The 18941-nt window shown below is 46.9% G+C and overlaps 1 protein-coding gene across 7 annotated transcripts in view; it reads right to left on the minus strand.

Annotated features, from left to right (window-relative positions):
• The window catches only part of HIPK2 (homeodomain interacting protein kinase 2), a 131992-nt gene that overhangs the window by 101381 nt on the left and 11670 nt on the right, over positions 1-18941 (minus strand). Inside the window, exon 1 of one of the 7 annotated variants that reach the window (XM_026865906.1) lies at positions 11020-11130. The exons of the other annotated variants lie outside the window; for them this stretch is intronic. The gene's annotated coding sequence lies outside the window, so the exon portion shown is untranslated. Of the gene's footprint in view, positions 1-11019; positions 11131-18941 lie in introns of those variants that run through there. 7 annotated transcript variants of the gene reach the window in all.

Here is an 18941-nt window from a genome sequence, read left to right on the forward strand (position 1 = left end):
AGTTTCTCCATCCCAGTCACAATAAGAAAAAGGGAGTTCCTTATCTCAGAAATGGCCATCTCCATCTTCCAGTTCACAGGCTATTTCTCACTGATTTTCCAACTTTCATGAAATAAAGTCCCAATTCATTCTATTTCTTTAGAGTATCATCAAATCTTAACAAAACCTGTTTCGATATGCAATCTCCCTCAGGACCAAATAACTATGATCTTTTAAGAACACAGGTCCATATTTCATTTTTATGTCTATTCAGAACAAAAGGAAGAGGGGCAATTGCTTTTGGGCACAGAAAACATTTATTTAACAGTTTTTTTATGGTGATTACAAAAGTTTAGCGAGTGAATTCAGGACAGTGGGGGACTGTTAGACCTGACCTGAGGAGCTGGGCATGCTGTAAGCAGATGCAGTGCAAGCTCTCTTGCCCCACACATCACTTGGACAGGGCACCACAAACTTGCATTTGGTTGTGATGCTCATCCTGCCCAGCTGTCCAGCCCTTCCAAACCTGCTGCTGATCAGCACACACATCAGGCACACCGCTGACAAACCTAAACAGGCTAAAAGTGCCAAGTGGGACCTCAGTCCTACAAACTTTACGTCACAGGCATGAAAACATGTATTTATACCAGCACCTACAAAATCAGTATCCCACAACACAAAGCTCACCTTGATCTGTATCTCCCTTTACAGAAATCTGGTGAAAACAGAAGACAAGATGTGGCTGAGTAATAAAACCACCAACAGCCAAAGAAAGACCTAATATTAACTATTATGGAAATATTCACAAAGGAAACAAGTAAAAGGGAGATGTAGCTCTAAAGCAAAATGAACAGTCAGTAGCTCTCTAGGGTAAGCACCCATTCTCCTTGTGTTGTCATGGAAGAGCAACACCAACTTGCGAGGACAGAGTCACACTGCACAGCTGCTCAGGGAAACCCATCTCTGCACAGCTCATCACTGCGCTGTGAACTTTGTGCCACAAGCTACTGCCAAGCCAAGTGTGGGGGACTCCAAAGCAGTGGGCAGTTATGGGGACAGCATGTGGGGGAGATCAACAGTGCAGGTCCCTCTGTGGCTCAACCAGAAAATCTGATGGCTTGGGGCTCCCGACCACACTCCTCTCACTTGCCCCAAGCAGCAGCAAAAGGCACTGAGTGACTGCATGCAAGATGGCACCAAACAGGTTTTCATGAAACTGCTCTAAATTTCCCAACTAATGATGTCACTCTTGTTTAGTCTTGGTCCTTACCTCCAGCTGATCCCTGGGTTTCAGCAAGGACACGATGCATTCACCTTGCTGTGCCTCTGCTCCCAGCCCTCTGTAAAAAAAAAAAAAAAAAAGGAAGAAGAGCTGAGAGGTTCAGGAGAGCATCAGTGAATGAAGAACCCAACAAACCAGAGTAACATTCAAGCCTTAGGGAAGATGGATGTCAAAGAGAAGCAGGTGTAACTGGACATCTAGTCTTTTAAAGGCTCAGTGGTAGAGACTCCAAGCTGTTCAAATGAAATCATAACTGACTCCATGCTCTGCAGAGACAGAAATATGAAACTGGATCCTGGCAGCACCCATAGACCCCAGAACTGACCCTCCCACTTTCTTCTCTGCCCCCTCATGCTTTCTGCTCTGCCTGCTCCAAAGAACATGCTATTCCTGGAGAAGTTTTAAAAAGATAAAGCCCAAGCAAGTGTTCTCATGTCCTCTCCACTTCCCAAAGTCAATGCAGAGACATCACTTGAGTGGCCCTCTCACATGTGGCACCCTTTGGGTCCTGGCACTTGCTCATAACCCAGCACCAGCACCACGGGCTGTCCTGGTACTAACCATGAGCAGTGCAGCAACCGCAGCGTGCAGCTCAGCACATGCAAGTTACAATAAACTTGTCAGACTGTGCAAGACATGAATCATATGGATTGCCACAACAGCAACACAGCGTGTGCAGCCCTGATAAAAAAACAAACAAACAAACAAAAAATCCTAAGACATCTCAAATCCCATATGTAGGTAAATGGCCACTCTCTTCAGGCTGCCACAAGTTCTGCTTTAGTTCTGCTACAAGGCTTGCCTAAAAAATATATGCACCCCTGATCTGTTACACTTCAGAAATACTTCAGCATGGCTGTAGCGGGAAGCCAGGGGAAAGCAGGAGTAACACTCAGCCTCATCTCACAGGAAACCTGGACCCTAACCAAGCAGATGCCTGGGTTGCCCAGGATACTGGAAGTGAGAGAAAACACTTGTAGCAGAGGCTGCTCATCAGTCACTGAGGGATGAGACTCCAGAGGATGCTCAGGGTCTTTTGGAAAACACATCTCTGAGTGGACTTAGCCAGCTGGAGGTGCTACTCCTCTCACACCAGCAGGGAAGTTATCTCGGGGAAACAGCAATGCCTTTTTCTGCTCAAGGTCCTCCTGGAGTCCTTAGTGCTGCCATGAGACTGAAGCATGGAAATAATGCTACAAAAGCATCTGAGGGGTTACCATGATGCCTTTACTCTTTGGAGCGGCCTTCAGAGTAAATGAGATAGCTACTACATCCATGCTTGTGGGCCACCAGGACATACCCTTTCAGCAGCAAACCTGTCACGAATAACTAGATTTTACATGTACGTATATTTTTCACTTGTATTACTGTGATATGGTCAATGGGGATATTGACCATTTTACCACTTTGTTTTACCCCTGCTCTTTAATGATCTCACTGTGTCACCTCTTAGCTCCCAGTCCCTCAAACACTAGCAGACATGCCTTACCTTCTAACCAGTAACTGCGAGCCTGTGACCCAAGAGATAAATCAGGCAGATAAAAGCAAAGGGGAAAGGCATAAGGCCAGTTTGCTTTTCCTGGAGGATTTCAGCTTTTCCAGGTCAAGACAATGTCTGCATTAGAAAATATTCTATAAATTCATTATTTGACTTGTTTGCCTAGGGCAGCTGGCTAGACCCTCATGCTACAGGCACGTGGGCCTGTGTCTGAGTTTAAGCACATGAATTGTCTTAACTGACTTCAGCAGGACAACTCATGCATTGAAAGCTAACCACATGTGTAAGCATTAGCAGGATCAGGGCATTAGTCATCTTCCCTTGTCTTCTGCAAGAGGGGTTGCGAAGAAAAAAAAATTAAAAAAACCCACAAAACTTGTGGTCAACAGTTCAGGTATCCGAGTCATATCTGAATCTAAATTAAACCCCTCTCTCCCACTCTCCCTTTTTTAAAAGTAAGTAATTTTCTACCAGTTAAGTATTTGGTTTGCTGTTAACCAATTTGAAAAGGAAATCTGTGGAAATCCAGCACCCATGCCCACCTGTGAAGTTGCACAATCTCAGAAGACTGCACGAGTATTCCGCCTTTTTTTTTCCCTGGATTTCTTAACATTTTTCCTTCCCTTCTTGATATTTTTCCTTCCGTTATTTCTTCAAGACCAGCAATATGAACAGTCAAACATGCTCTCTGCTCTCAGCAGAATTTGTCGGCTGCTGCTGCGCAGTCTCCAACTGGAGTGAAACCTGGTCTCAGTAACACCATGTCACCATTGCTAACGATGATGTACTGAGCATTGTGACTTCAGTTAAGAAGGAGCAGCAGGAGCAGATGAACTCCAAAACTAAAGATATTGTTCTGTTGTAAAAAGCCTTCACAGAAAAGAGGGAAAAATTTTAAAAAGCAGTATATATAAGTATATGATAAATAGTTTTCTCTAGGCAGATCTCTCAAAGTCCCAACTAGGTACTGATAGGTTTGTCATTTTGTTTCTCTTAAGAAATGGGGCCCTTATTAGCTTTTGAAATAAACATTTTCTATCCTTTTTAAAATTTTGTTTTTAATATCTTCATGTCTCATCATTGTCCCAGAATAAGCAAACATCATTGCTCTGTAAGAAACACGTCTCAGGAAATAATGTACGGTGTGTTTCCAAACGCTTCATAAATCCACAGGCAGCTTGCAAATACTGCCTGCATTCCTGTGTGAGGCTGGTTGTTTTTCATATAAGTCACGTATTAATGCAATTTGAAAAAAAAGTTAACCCCATTCAATCACATCCCCTTCCACCTTTACACTGAAACCCAGAGGTTATAATTACACCCAGGAGCAGGAATAAATTAAAACAAGCACTGGTATTGCCTTGTATTCTTTTTTTGAAAGAAAGGTGATCCCGTCTACCCTGTCTTATGTGGTCTGTCTAACTCAGAACGGGGCTGGCTGGCAGGCAAAGGGGCAAAGGGTAGGTTTTCATGAGGTCAGAAACGAAAATGAGGTCATTTTCAGAGGTCAGAAATGGAGTAACGCATCCCATGTCCTAACACATACCAGATCTTCAGAGGGGGGGCGTTATATTCACTACCTCGCCTTCTGCCACCCAGGATAACTTCAAGCTGAGGCACCTCAGGAACTCTGTGGAGGGGAGCAGGAGGGAGGATGCAGGCACTTCAAGGGTTAGACACTTTCCACCCCTCAGTAAGGGTTATTTAAAAAGTAGCACTCCACGACAAAGTCAACACCCAGCAGTTTGGGTGTGAAACCAGACCTTGGGGCAACAGACTGATGCATCACAGTGGACTCCTAGCCAGGCCACATCTGAGCCCTTCGCTTGCGTGGCTCAATGCCATCTTTCAGAGGAGATGAGCACCTCCCATGGTAACAGCCCCTTTCCTCCAAAATCGCTGCTCCAGAGCAACTCCGTGTTTCCCTCGCTAGGGTTATGGGAGACAGGACACTGGTGGTGATTCACACTAAGCCTAGGTACAACCCGGAGGTGACCAAAGACACCCACACCAATGGTTGCCCCTGTGTGCAGGCACACACTGCATGAAGCAAGACCAAGGGATGACAGACCCCTCATTCCTCCCTCACAGGGCCCTTGGCTGAAGCAGGACCCGGCTTCTTCTACAGGGTTTTGACAGAGCTGAGATAGCTCAGCTCAGAGTTACATACTGAGAGCTGCCAGTTAAAAGGCATGCCTACTTTTGGAGGAGTCAAGTAGCAGGGAATGTGAAAGGCATTTGCTATTAAAAGAAAACGAAACAAAAAAAAAGAAAGAGAAACTATCGTTGCTTGCTAAAACACAATTGCCTAATGCTTGAACAACCGTAATAACCAGCCAGTGATGGTAGACCAGTGTCTGTCCTGACAAACCTTCCTGAAAATTCACATGCAGAAGAAGAAGAAATATTGGTAGGACTTCACTTATCAGCTTCTCAGGGGACACCACAAATAATAAGCAGTACCCTCCCCGAAGTACCCTAATGGCATCCTAGCTTTACAAAAAATGATGCTTGAATTTCTTTCCTGAAATATAAACTTGCCATGCACAGTCAAAATTAAAAAGAAATATAGGGCATTTTTAAGAGAAACTCCATGGGGAAAAGCAACTGTGAAACAGCCAAACATCAATTATGAAAACCACATCAAGAAGAGGCTCTTGTGCATGGGCTTTAGGGTTTAGGGATTTGAAGAAAATGCGCATCTTGGTTTGACTCATAATGTAGGCAGAGAATGAGCAAGTTTCCTCAACTTGTACAACTCAGTGTGTTCCCCTGCTGAACTGTAACCCTTACTCCCATACTAAGTTACTGCAGAAGAAACGGCTGATAATACTGTGACATGGGCAAACTTCTGCTGAAGCATGCATCCCAGCCGTCCAGTAACTTGCTCACTGGTGGCATGATCACAGTTTCTACTTCAAACATTCAACCAGAGCCTCCTCCTCCCATGCTACTGCCCACATACAACTCTGAACTAGTAACGGGCTGCGGGCAGCATGACTTCCTTCTACCTGAGGAAACACATATAGGCAGAAAACCAAAATATAAGGAAGTGAACAAAAGCAGAGGGCTTTCAGGGTGATTCTGCCTGTGAGTCTGGGCTGGATTATTTTCCCAAGTTTTAAATATGACAGTCTCGTGCATGTACTGCTTAGGATTTCCACAGGGCAGGACCCGGGAGAGGGAGCAACCAGAGTTAAAATCAGGAAAAGCCTTCCCACAAGACCCACAGCAAAAAGCAACGGGATGACCTTGTTCTTCTTTGAAATAACTTGCAAGTCTGTTGGTTTGTGGCATTGCTGCTTAATGGTACACAGCATTATTATAGAAATAAATAAATAAAAATAAACATTTTTATTTATTTCTATATAATATATATATCTTATATAGAAATAAATAAATAGAAATAAACCAAACAGCTGCCTGCCATAAGGGAAAAACAGGCACCTTGGCTTGTTTGCTTTTTTTCTCCATCCCTGACTTCCCTCTATCTCAAGGGTCATACTTGCTCCGAAATGCAATGCCTGGATTCAAGGCTTCACCAAGAATTTTCCTCTCTGATGACCGACGGCACCAGACATTATCCTGCTTCTTCTTCCAGGAGCAATGGCTGTTTATTGTTCCTCATGCCCACTCCACATAATAGACAACTACACAAAAACCAGAAAAAAGGTGAAAGCAAGACTGTTTAAAGCTGCAAATTAAGAACACAAGGCTTAGGAAACCTCAGCTTTATGATTGCCTATGCAACCTTCCTCCAGCCCTTTTTCTTGCCTGTCTACCGTGGCAGAGCTGTTAATCACGTAATCACAGGCTATTTTTCTACAGGACCTTGGCCTCACCCAGTACAGCAGGATACACGGTGCTCACCTAGCAAGCAACCAGTCACTATTTCATCTTCACTCTTTGAGGTGTGGCCCCAAGCCTTGTTTACTAGGTACCTGCCACACTCTGCTCAGCAGACAAAATTAGTAATTTACTCATGGGCTTTCCTACAGTATGCATCATCAGAGTAACTGAATGTTTCACAAACATAAAGGAATGTATTTTCACAATGTCCTCATAAAGTAAGACACTGTATTATCCATATGTCATGGGCAGGGAATTGAGGCACAGAGATATTAACATGAAAAGCTTCCACTAATTTTAAATGTCTAATTGAAACTCTTAGGTCCAAATCCTTCAGAGATCTGTTTTGTCTGTTGAGGATGTGGTGGCAACTGGTTTTTTTTAAGGCTTAAAACTTGACCACATTTGGGCTGATGTTCTTGTAGACAGCAGAAGTGATGCCTCCTACATATATACCATGCAAATTGTATTGGGTTGTTAAGGTGGGGGCTTGCTTTCTCGTTTCTTTGTAAATTTGTTATATTCAACATGCATCAAAAAATTCAACGGAGGTATAAAAAAGCTGTTTTCTAAATATCCATTCTGAGGCGGGTAGCTGACATGGAAAATTTTTGCCCAGAGAGTTTGTTTTGTATAATTGTGAAAAAACAAAAAGAGGGTCTTAAAATGGGGAAGCTGTTGGATGGCCTCAACAGTAGGTCACCTTTCTCTTGGATGATATTATCCAGCTGTTGAAGAAACCACACTGGCCAGATGTTACACTAACAGAATCAAGTCAAAACTAAATGCAGACTGCAAGTAAAGCTTTATTTCATATCCTGGTTTTGTTCAGATAAACAAGATTAATTTATTTTTAATCTTAATGCACAACAAAGTTTTGTTACTCAGTTCCAAATAGCAGCTTCTGCTTAGAGCATAAGCCCCACCTTTCCTCCTCTCCGAAAGAGAAAGCAAATGAAGTGTCAGGCACTGCAGGCAGCACTGGTCATAAGCTGGATATAGGACAGGCAGATGGACAGTACTCAGAGGTAGTGAATCTTACACTGGTATAAACTGATCTTTCCCCTGATTATTTACAGGGAGATTCACCAAATCCTGAAAAAAGGCCCATATGAAAATTTCAGTCAGTGATTCATCTGTGTTAGCACCAAGAAAGACAGACGGACAGACATACAGACAGACATATGGAGGTGAGGGGGAATAAATCAACCAATCACTGGTGCCAGCCTTCTTCAGAGCAATGAAGTATTTTTAGAGACATTTTTGTAGAAGTGTAAAATCCAGACTTGCAACTGTCCACCAAGCACACACAGGACTCGGGGTGGGGGGGGGTGAAAAGAGTGAGACAGTGTGGGAGTTGGCAGGAGAATTGGTTCCTCCATCACCTCGTGAACATGCAAGGACAACCCTGGGATAACTCCCAATGATTCCTCTTTGCCACCCAAGCTGTATTCCTGGAAAAAGATATTATAAACCATCCCTCCCCTAGACACATACCACAGGCACACAGAGATGAACACAGACCCAGTTTCCCCGTCCTGCACTGAAAACTCTTGCCATATATCCCTGCTTTTCAGCTAGCAGTGTCTCCTGACTACACTAACATTGACTAATTTAGTATTTTTAATTACAGAGGGATTTACAGCACTCCACTACAGTGCTCTCTTTTATTATACCCACTGTTTCTGCTGGATCTGGGTACATTCTACATACAAAGTTGCACATTAGACAAATTACACTGCACATTAAGTAAATATCTCTCTAGAAACAGGATTAGATGAAGAGGCAAATCTTCCTAATTCCTAGTGTATAAATTAATATCTCCAAAATCAATATGAAGTAAGAGTGTTACATCAATTCATGAAAAAAAAAAAAAAGTTGTTTAAACATTCTCCACAATGAATCAAATTTATGTAGGAGATGCATTCTTTTTCTCCTTTTTTGCTTATTAAATAAAACAGCTGGTCTGAGGAATCAGGTCAATCAGTGTCTGGAAAAAGCCCCATTAAAGCTGCTATATAACCTAGTTTCTCAAGCTGCATAAGGCATCCTCATGTTGGAGAGGCAGAAGTCCATGCAGAGACAGCCCGCATAGCTCAGCTTCTGGCCCTTCAGGGTTATGGAGGATATTTATCACAAAAGATAGCAGCAAGTAAGGTATCTTGCAAACAACTAAGGAGCTAGGCTCTGAAGGAGCACAACAAAGACAACAGGATGCATCCAGACCTATATATTAAATATTGCTAGTGATCTTGGGCATCTAAACTGAGGTCATCCAACACAAGAAAATGGTAAAGGACCAGATTTTTGTATATGCTCAGACCCCCTCACAGTTAGACTAGCCTTGATGCCACAGTGGCTGACAGCACCTCTTCTTGTGGCACTCCATGGCTGCATGGTCCCATCCCTCTCATGCCATGGGGGAGGGTGAATCTGACAGTGCCCAAAGCCATGGGAGTGCTGCGCACGCACAGAGCCCATTCCAGCGCGGGCAGAAATCCCCCAGCATCAGCCCTCCTCCTCCTGCACCATACACGCCTGTTGTTGCGATGCCCAGGACCTGGTCACCTTGGAAAACACAGCCCTTCCTTTCTTCTACAGGTTTGAAAATACTTTGCAAAGGGTATCACAGTCCACATCCTATAGAGACAAAGATCGAGCCAAAAGAAAGTAAAGTGACTTGCTCAAGCTTAAAGAGCAAGGCAGCAGCAGAACTGGGAAATAAAACCTCCTGACCCACAGCTCTAGGTTTTAGCTTCTTAAATAAGGATTCTCTTTCCTCATTAAAAAGTTAAAAATGGGAAGAGGGGGAGGAATATTCTGCAGACACAATGAACTTGGCCCTCAGAGGGCTAATGACCTGATACACTTTTTTTTCTCCTTCTCACCTCCATTTCCCCTGATAAAGTTACTGTAACTTCAAGGACTATCCTTCTTTACTAGTCTACTTTAACCTGGCATGTAGCTCAACATTCTTTTCCCAACCATCTGAAGCTAGAGACCATCCTTCCCGGAGAGGAGATTACCTTCTTGCTTTCAGTCTCTCTGGATGTCCTCACAACACCCTGGACTGAGACCACGCCACCCTGGATCGTGCTGAGGGACACCAAAGTCCTATCCACTGGTCTCAGCCTGCAGTACGTGGCAGCCTGAAAGGGTACCCTGGAGGTAAAACCTGGTTGTTCTCTATTAATTTTTCATTTCAAGAATGGCTCCAGGGAAAGGCAGGAGATATAGGTCAGAGACTTTGAAGGCTGATTAGTAACTCTGTACATCTTCCTTTCATCTCTCCCCCCCCATCTTTTTTTTTTCCCTTCCAAATTCAGAAACAGAGGGTTTTCCCTCTGTCTTTCTCATTTACTCCTTGAACATCATCGGCATTAGTCAGCAAACTCCTGCTTTTTCCTCTGCGAGCCCCTGACACTCACAGAGTGACTAACCCTTCTCTTCGCACACTTTGGCTTCAACAGTTGCATCTGCTTTTTTCCCCAAGAAAAATGGGTCTCTGCATAGCACACATGCAGCACTCCCATGGTCACTGCCCCATCCGCTTCTGCTGCCACGCAGCTGCAAACACCACGATTTTTTATGGACAGAGCTAAAGAGCCAGGAGGGGATGGCAGGGCCTGCATTCAGGTCACTTCTTAACTCACCACCACAGTAGCAGTGTCCCTCAAAATGGGAAGAGTGAGTTATTGCCCCAAGCACGGGCATATAGGGGACACAGTGGAGGAAGCCTGAAGCAATCTGGTTTCTCTTCATGGCCCTGCCAGTAACCTGGTCTGTCGGGTCACTTTTCCTCCAGGTGCCTGTATTGACCTTTCCTTCCCCAGACCAAGAGTGTCTGCCCTCATCCAGGTGCCTGGTGCCTGACATGACATGCAGAAGGTCTCAACTTGGCTTCTGAAGCATGAATGCAGGGTGAGTAAAAACACAGCTCCTCGTGACTCAAAGCCACCTCAGCAGAGCATGACAGAAGGCTCCTCCTGGCCAGGTGGGCTCGCACAAGATGTCCACCCACAGCCACGCTCACAGGGGACCTCACACGCAACTCACGCTCACGTAGGCATACCCACAGGCCTGCCCACGCTTCGCTCTCGGCACCGCACTCGAGCAGACAGCGAGTTTGCGGTGTTCACCTTTCCAAGGCTATGCCAAGAGCACAAAGACCACTGTCCCCTTTGTCCAACATGCAAAGAGGACACCTTGCCCCCAGGGCAAGGCCATGCCCTCAGGCTACAGTAGGTGCTACCCTGCTGCTACCCGCTATTTGGGAAGGGCCCAGGTCCAGAGCGGAGCACATCAGTGAGGATCAGTGGGAAGGCTTGCCAACTTGGTGCTGGAGGAGTCCATCCCCAATTTAACCTTGACACCCTCACCCCAGCACCAACCCCGCTCCCCCCGCTGTTACCTCCGTCCCCATTGTAGGAGAGCCTTCTGCATCGCTGTGTAGGGAGGCATGAAAATAAACCACCGGCTCCAGTGCCACACTCCCTCCTGGCAGATCTGTTTCTCTCTTCTTAACTGTTTCCAAGTGCCTGGCTGTTTTATAATCCCCACTGAGCATTCCCTTAACTCCTTCCTCACTGAGCCCTTCCACCCTCCCTCGCCCGCTCTCTCTTAAAAGGCAGAAAAAGCCAAGGCGAGGTAGGGGGTATGGAAAGCAAAGGAGGGGGCCTGAATCAAAGAAGGAACAACTGAATCAAATTGCATGTATAACAGAACCAGCAGATTAGTCATTTCCCCAGCCTTCTCTTACGCAGAGAAACTGACTCTTCTAATAAGATTTTTTTTTTTCCCATGGACATTTGTGTACCTTAGTAGCTTACTTCTTTGCTAATCTCTTTGTGCTTTTTCATACCATGAGGTCATATGCTTCTGCTAGTAGCACAATTTTAAATCACAGAGCAGCTTGCCCTTTGAGGTCTGAACTGAAATCGCTTTCTTAGATCACAAGTAAGTATGAGTTAATGGCTTCATGCCCAGTGTCACCACCACCACCCCACTTATACATATTGCAAAATCTGAGAAGAATCAAGTGCAGGTATCGCTTCTCAGTGGAAAGGACCTTGGCAGTCACCATGAGGGCTTGAGAGGGCTGTGTGGAGGAGCTCAGGCAAGAGGGACAACACGTCCACATTCCTGAGATGTGGGACATCATAACTGCCTTGAAGTGAACTGTCAAGAGCTGCATGTGCCATTGGTGCTAAAGCCTGTGCATTGCACATGTGTGTGCATACGTGTCAGCGAGTGCAGGTGGTGAGAGAGCGGGAGCTACCTGCCCTGAGACATTTTAGGAGACCCACAGGTCAGGGCTGCACCAGGATAACAATGAGGTACTGTAGGTCGCTGTGTGCTGAGGTATGCTGGCAGCACAGTGTGGGGCGGGACGAGTACAGCGACCCAGCAGCTTTGGATTTCATAACCATGATGACGTGCAATGCAACGTCACAGAACACTCTGGGGCGTACACTGCTCCTGTGAGAGGATGAATACAGAAAAAGGAGGGAAAAAGCAATGGTTTTCCTATGTCCCCTCTCAGGTGGGAATGTGACACCTGCAGCTGGCTGCTGCTCTTTCCTCAGAGCCCATGGCTGCTTCTTCCACTGTCTTGAGGTTACCCTTGACAGCTTACACTCAAAAGTTTGCCAAGGTATCTTTTTCCCTGACAAAATGAGCTATTCTGTCGCACAAGGCTGGGCTGCAGGGCTTTAAAAGCGGTTCTGCTGATGTTCAAAGGGAGCAGCTTGCTGTGCAGAGGAGTGGTAGAGTTAATAGTAGTAGGATCAGCACAAGCTCCTACCCTGCCATCTGCCTCCAGCTCAGCCCAGCCTTCTGCTGAACAGCCAACACAGGCTAGGGCCACTGGAGTGAGCAGCAACTCAGTGACATGAAAGACTGCCTGGGTTAGTTGATTAAGAATAAGATTAAGAGCACAGGAATCCTGTATAGCACTGGTACTGACTCAGCCCAGGGATTTCATGGGGATATTTAAGCCTGGTTTTCCAAATAAGCCTTTTATTTTGCACAGGTGGGTGTTTGTGTGCCAGCTTAAACCAGCCCCATGAACTGATGATCCCAGAAACAGGGGTCATCTCTGAAACCACTATGCTTTCTTCTCTGGTCACCCCCCTGTAGAAAGGAGGGATAAATAATGCTTAACTACCTCACTCCCCTGTAATGTTTAACTCCTTCCCATTTATAAAGCTCTGCAGGAAACACAGGAAAGCCTACTGGCCTACTGGAACGGACAGGGATGCCCCTCACAACCATGGGTCACAGATCCCTTTTGTTTGCCTTGTGGGCTTCTTTTAAGTGCTGGCCACTGCCAGCACACCCCGGCAGAGACTGCTTGGTTCTGGTACTGCACATCAAGATTGACAGCTGCCTCAGGAGCTTTCCCTCTTTTTTTTAAAGTAATAGAAGAGTCATTTAAGGCTTGCAGGTGACCTCAAAGTACCAAACTGCTGACCTGCCACTGGACTCTGAGCCTGCCAGTGCAACCATGAAGAGCAGGGTTTGGTCCCCTTGAGGGATGGGGAGGGCAAAACAGCTTTGTAGGCCCATAATAAAATAGAGGTCCCCTCTGACCTGCAGTGGTATCCCGGGGCAATTTAAAGGACTGCTGAGGCTGATCTCCAAACCCAGAAGGAGACAGGTGGAAGGAGCAGCAGAAGGGTGCTGGTCTGGAAGGGGGCCAGGGGAGCTGGGATGAGGGCACAACCCGCCTGCTCCGAAAGCAAAATGAACGAAGAGGCCCCTCCTTCCACAGACGGAGGAAGGGAAAAAGACAGATGAGTGAAAAGCCTGGACTTAATCATGAAAAACAATAGCTCATCATTTATTTTCATATCCCCACGCTAATGCTGGAATAATGCTAACAGTGGAATTCTTATGGCATGCATGTCATGCCTGCAAATACCAAGTGAATTACTTCTCAGCTAGGCTATGGGCTACGGCACTGAGCAGCACATTTGTTACAAGCGATTGGATGATGAACAACAGTTCCCAAATTCCTCCTTCACAATGCTACTTGCATTAGCTGTAATTTAATGAGAGAGAGAGAGAGAGAGAGAGAAAGTTTTGGCTCAAACCACTGAAATAATACTGCCTGCCGCTGCTTCCCACTGGGTCTTGTATTAACACACACCACCACCACCTCCACCTCCTCCCTCCTCGACCTCCTCCCTTTTCACACCTATCCTCAGGTGCTAAAAGTGTGTCATGAAACCCATCAGCATGGCAAGAGAGCATGGCAGGAAGCCCCCAAGCACATGCATTCCTTCTAGCTGAAAGGCAGGAGAGGACACAAACCTCTCCTCTGCTGACAGTAACAGGAGGGCTGGGGGGCGTTCCTCCAGCAGCCAGCCTCTGTGTGGACAAACCTCCAGCTCTTCTTTGGTTTCTTAGTCCTAGAGAGCTGGTGCAGGTGAAAGACACTGAATTGGCAGCTCTGGAAACAGAGCACCAAGCGCACACAGCACGACCCATGTCAGTGCAGAGCTCCCATCACGCACCCTTGCCAGCACTTGCCTCCTGGAGGGAGTCACAGCAGCGTAGCCCAGCCTCATCCCTGCCTCCAAGGCTCTCTTAGCTGACTTGTCACTCTTTGTAACGATTCTGAGATCTGGTAAGCAGCCAGTAAATGCAAAGAAAACCTTTGTTATGGGTAAGGCCTTCAATGGTATAAATGTGCCATCACTGCTGACCCCCAGCGAATCTGGGAATCACTGTCACAGCTGCCTCCTCATGAGCTCTTGGGTAGGTCTGTACCTCCCATGCCTTCGGGGCAGAAACAAAGTCCCTCTTCTTTGCTCCACAGACCCTGCCGAAAAACGGACAGCCTCTTCAGAGAGGCAGGGGCAGGTTTCTGCCCTGGAAGGAGCCTAACTGAGGCATTGCCTCCCACTCCTGCGGCAACCCTGCCACAGAGCCAATCCCCCTTCACATGACAGGACATTTATCCACCAGATGACCCTACACGTAAGGTTCACACCTGAAACATGACCCAGTGAGTGGGGTCTCATATGTTGGGCCAGAAGAAAGCTGAGAGGTCTGATCTGAGCAGCAGACCTACAAGTAAGAGGCAGCAAATATCATTACTGCTCTCCTGGTGTATCCAGTCTCTTCAGTGTTCCCCACTGACAGCATGTAAATGACAAACATCCTTGGGTTCCTACCCTATGGAGCATCCACAATCCTCCTTATCCCCTCTGTGCCAAATGTAATTTAAAAGCCCCCCACCCCCAGCCACATTTTGTGGTGTTTTGAAAAAACTAATCCAAACTTAATTCACATTTCTGAAACGAAGGTATAGGCAGGGGAAGGCAAAATGACCTCAGGATTGGAATCAAAGGCATTTGTGCAAATGAGTCCTCGGATTTAGAGTTACCTTCCAGCCTCCAGCATGTGCTACAGTCTTAGCTTTGGCTTAAAAACCATCTGTTTTCTTGCAAAGGTTGACAAACACCGGTGATCCTTTCTCTGGTGTACTGGCTGAAGTCCCATGGACCTGACTGGGGGAGGAAGGTAGGCAGGATGCCACAGGATGCTCCCAGGGACATCCACAGACATGGATCCCTATAGGCACACAGATGCATGCATGTCCTTCACGGCAATACAGCGGGCACAATGCTGGGGGCCACCTCCAGAAGCTATCCAGATGCAGATCTGCCCCTCACCAAAGTCCCCCTCCCAAGCCCAGGTGCAGCATCACACACTCAGTGACATTCCTAAAACTACAGCTGTGTTTGAAGCAGTGGAGGGCCTCTGAAATAAATGAAAGCACCCAATTCTGAAGTGACCCTAGTGAATGCAACAACAAGTGTTACAAATAAATAAATGAGGATCACAGTCGCAAAGAAGAAAGAAGAAATGGTGAGTCTCATCCTGCTGTGATTACCTGTGAGCTGAGCAGCTCACCCATTCCAGCAGTGCAGGGAGCCTGGCATCTCTCTGAGGGGCCGAGGTGAAAGGGGTTCCTGTGCAGAGGGCAAGTGTGGGGAGGAGGGGACACAGGCATGAGAGGGAAATGCGGGGCTCCCCAAACAGAGGCCCACCACAATGGCTACGTGGCCTTTAGGAGCCTGGCACAGGCCTGGTGTTATCTGCTACCAGCCACACACTGAGCCTGCTGCCCACAAAGAGAAGCAGTGACCAGGCTGGGGAGATGGGAGAGCCTTCATCAGAGTAGAACTGTAGGGATGAACATACATAACCAGACGTATGGAGACCAGCTGGGCTGCAGGCAGAATGGACCCATTACTGCAACAGCTTCTTTGGGTATCCAGTGAAAACCACAGAGGTCAGAACCGCCAGCCACAATTAATCACATTTACAGTTTAAAACCCGACCAAATCCAACGCTTCTGTTGGGACCAAGAAGTTCAGCTGGAGGTTCCTGGCCCTGCTAGGAAGGCAGAGGTTGTCCTGCCCCTCAGTTCCCCTCCTGGCAGGCTGTCACAGCTCAGGAAGGGTGAAGTTGAGCCACAGCACTCAGTGCCGCACTCGAGTTCCCTTTAAGCCTTCAAATTAGGGCTTACACGGGGCTTAAGTACAGCCTGTCCCAACGCAGGGTTGGATTTCACAGTTCTTGTGTGCTGCTGGGTTGCCACCTCCAAGAAAAAAGGGGCTGAGCACCCCGCAGGCTGGCTGGCAGGCAGCCCATCCACCCTGACATACCGAGAAGAGGATGGTAAGTGCTTGCCCCCCACAGCCCTCCCCATGTCCCCAGCAGGCAAGGCAGGAGGGCTGAGATCACCAGGAGAGGCTCCCACTTCCCTTGCCTCAGCCAAACACTCCCCAACATCTGCCTAACCACAGAGTGTTTTACCTACGTGACCATGCCTGTGCTCTTCCTCCCCCACGTGCCTGCTGGACCCCAAGGCTCTCTCTGAGCAGTAGGAAGACTGCAGAGCCCCTGCCCTCACCAGCCCACGGGCTGGGACATCCGACATGCAGCATTCAGCTCCCACGGGAAGCAGGCACATTCTCGATACATGGCACGCTGTGTCCTCGCCATCAACACCTCAGGTGGGCTGGTTATCTTCAACCAAGTATGCCCAAACATGACGGGGTTGTGCTGGGGAGAGGGTGGCAAAGGGGAAGAGGCTGACAGGGACAGGAGATAGGACATAAAATACGCAAGGAGAGTAAAAGCCCCATCCCCTACACAAGCTCTTCAATAACAATAGGGGGAGACGGACAGGAGTACCAACAGCAGTGAAACACAAACAAAAAACTGTGACCTGCAACTTGCACCAGTGATGCCAAGTAACATAAGCACATCTCCTAGCTCACCCCCAGTGCGGTCACAAGCATCTGTTTTATTGTGCCCGGTATCAAAAAACATCAGGCATCCCCACCTGAAACCCTGCCCTACCTTGCCATTCACTCACATCCCATCTTCTTCCCTCAACACATTATTTTCTACAGGCAGTGTTTTTTTGGCAGGAGACTCAGTGTCTGTTTGCGACAGAGCATGGCAAGGGAAAGCAGACATCTCCTTGTAAAGCATCCTCTTCCTGAAAACCCTTCAACCCTTCCTGGCTGAGAGGAAGTGCAGGGATTGATAATGACTCAAGTGGTCCTCTGGGAAAGAGGAATGATTTTGGAGGAACACGAAATAACTTTTAAGACAAGCCCAGTCCTAAAGAGGGGAACTCCAGTCTGTAGCTCCAGTTCGCAGCTGAGTAGAAACAATACTGGGGCTCAGGTGCCTACTCACACAGGCTACTTTACTGAGGTGATCCCACCTACACTAGGTAGGTTGTGAGTGATATGGTAAACACATCTAAATGGATACAGATTCCCCAGGGGGTATTGTATTTGCATACAGACGACACCTACACCACAGAACCAGGTCAAGACTGAAACAACTGAGAATACAGAAGGACAGACCTGAGACACATTAGCAGAATTGCAGATACCCAAGAACTGGACCAGTAGGGCCACCAAAACCTGGCACTGGGAGAGATGTGTAAAAGACACCTGCCACAGAGCTGTTCTAGGTCAGGATGCAGACAAGCTGGTAGATGTGGATTACAAATCACTCACAGTCAGAATGTCTTGGATAATATTTTTCTCAAGCTTGGGTTTCTAGTAACCCTTTTGTTCAGCCTGATAAGAGTCACACTGCTTCAAAAAAATCTCTCCCTGCCTTTTACAGGCAGAGTGGCAGTGTCCCCTCCTGAACACACTGTGATTTACAGCCTTCCACACTCACACCAGCAACACAACCCCTTATGCAGAGACTGCAGACAGCACTCCTGCCAACACATACGCTGTCACAGCATTGCTCCACATAAACACCCTGCATTCACCTTGTTTATATTTCCTCCCGTACAGGCTGCAACGGCTCACAAACACACAGAAAGCCTAATTTATATTTATAATAAATCTCTCTTCTTCATTCCCTGCAGTGGAAAAGAGCCTTGGTACAAATGCAATTTGCTGACAGAATGGCGTAATAGCTCTAAGGAGAATCAGGCCCACATTGCCTTCTGTAGACAAAAGGGACGAAGCCAAATGCAAACATATGTGCACACTCCTACACGTCTGCAAACATGGGAAGAGTCACACATATACATACATACACACATAATTCCCTTCCACCTGTATTCTCACACACTCAGCTCGATAACAGCATCTACCGTCCCCCTTCTGACTTGCACGTGCTTTCATGAAGCACAGGCATTTGGAAGGTGCATTTTCATTATCCAGGTGCTTGCAGCCTCAGATAAGCGATGAGAAAATGACACTGCAAGAGAAGTACTGTCACCATCAATGGGATATGCTTGTGTCTGGGTTTCACATGCCCTAGTCAGGCGGTGCAGCTATTTTAAAATGGGGTTTGCAACGTGTTCCTTATACCCACTTAACTAAATACATACATATTCTGATGTTGAGATAATGCAGAGGGGTAGTTTGATGGGAAGTCAGGTTTCTGGTGGTACCAGTGATAGTGCTAGAAGAGATGAAGGAATTTATAATTATACTCATGACTAAATGTGAGCCCCACTTGCTTTGTAGGAGTTATGAGGTCTTGGGTTTCTCCATGGTGTTCACAAACTGGCTGTAGCCAAGAGTTGTCCTTTTGTTTTAACCTGGCTTCAGAGAAAAGGCTGTGATCTCTCTTCCCCCTGCTAAGGATCCCCATCGCCCTGACGCCTGAGTGCAGAAGCGTGTTTCCCACGACAATGCCATCAGCCTGCTCAGAAACCAGGGCTAGTGTGCTGTGCTGGTGCTGTACAGGCAAAGCACATCCAACCAGTCCTTTGTGGTCTCTACTGGCTCCCAATATGTTTCTGTGACCTAACAATTAATACCTGTCGGG

This window comes from Athene cunicularia (assembly GCF_003259725.1).
Source record: "Athene cunicularia isolate RWA chromosome 1 unlocalized genomic scaffold, athCun1 chr1_part2, whole genome shotgun sequence".
NCBI classification, from domain to species: Eukaryota; Metazoa; Chordata; class Aves; order Strigiformes; family Strigidae; genus Athene; species Athene cunicularia.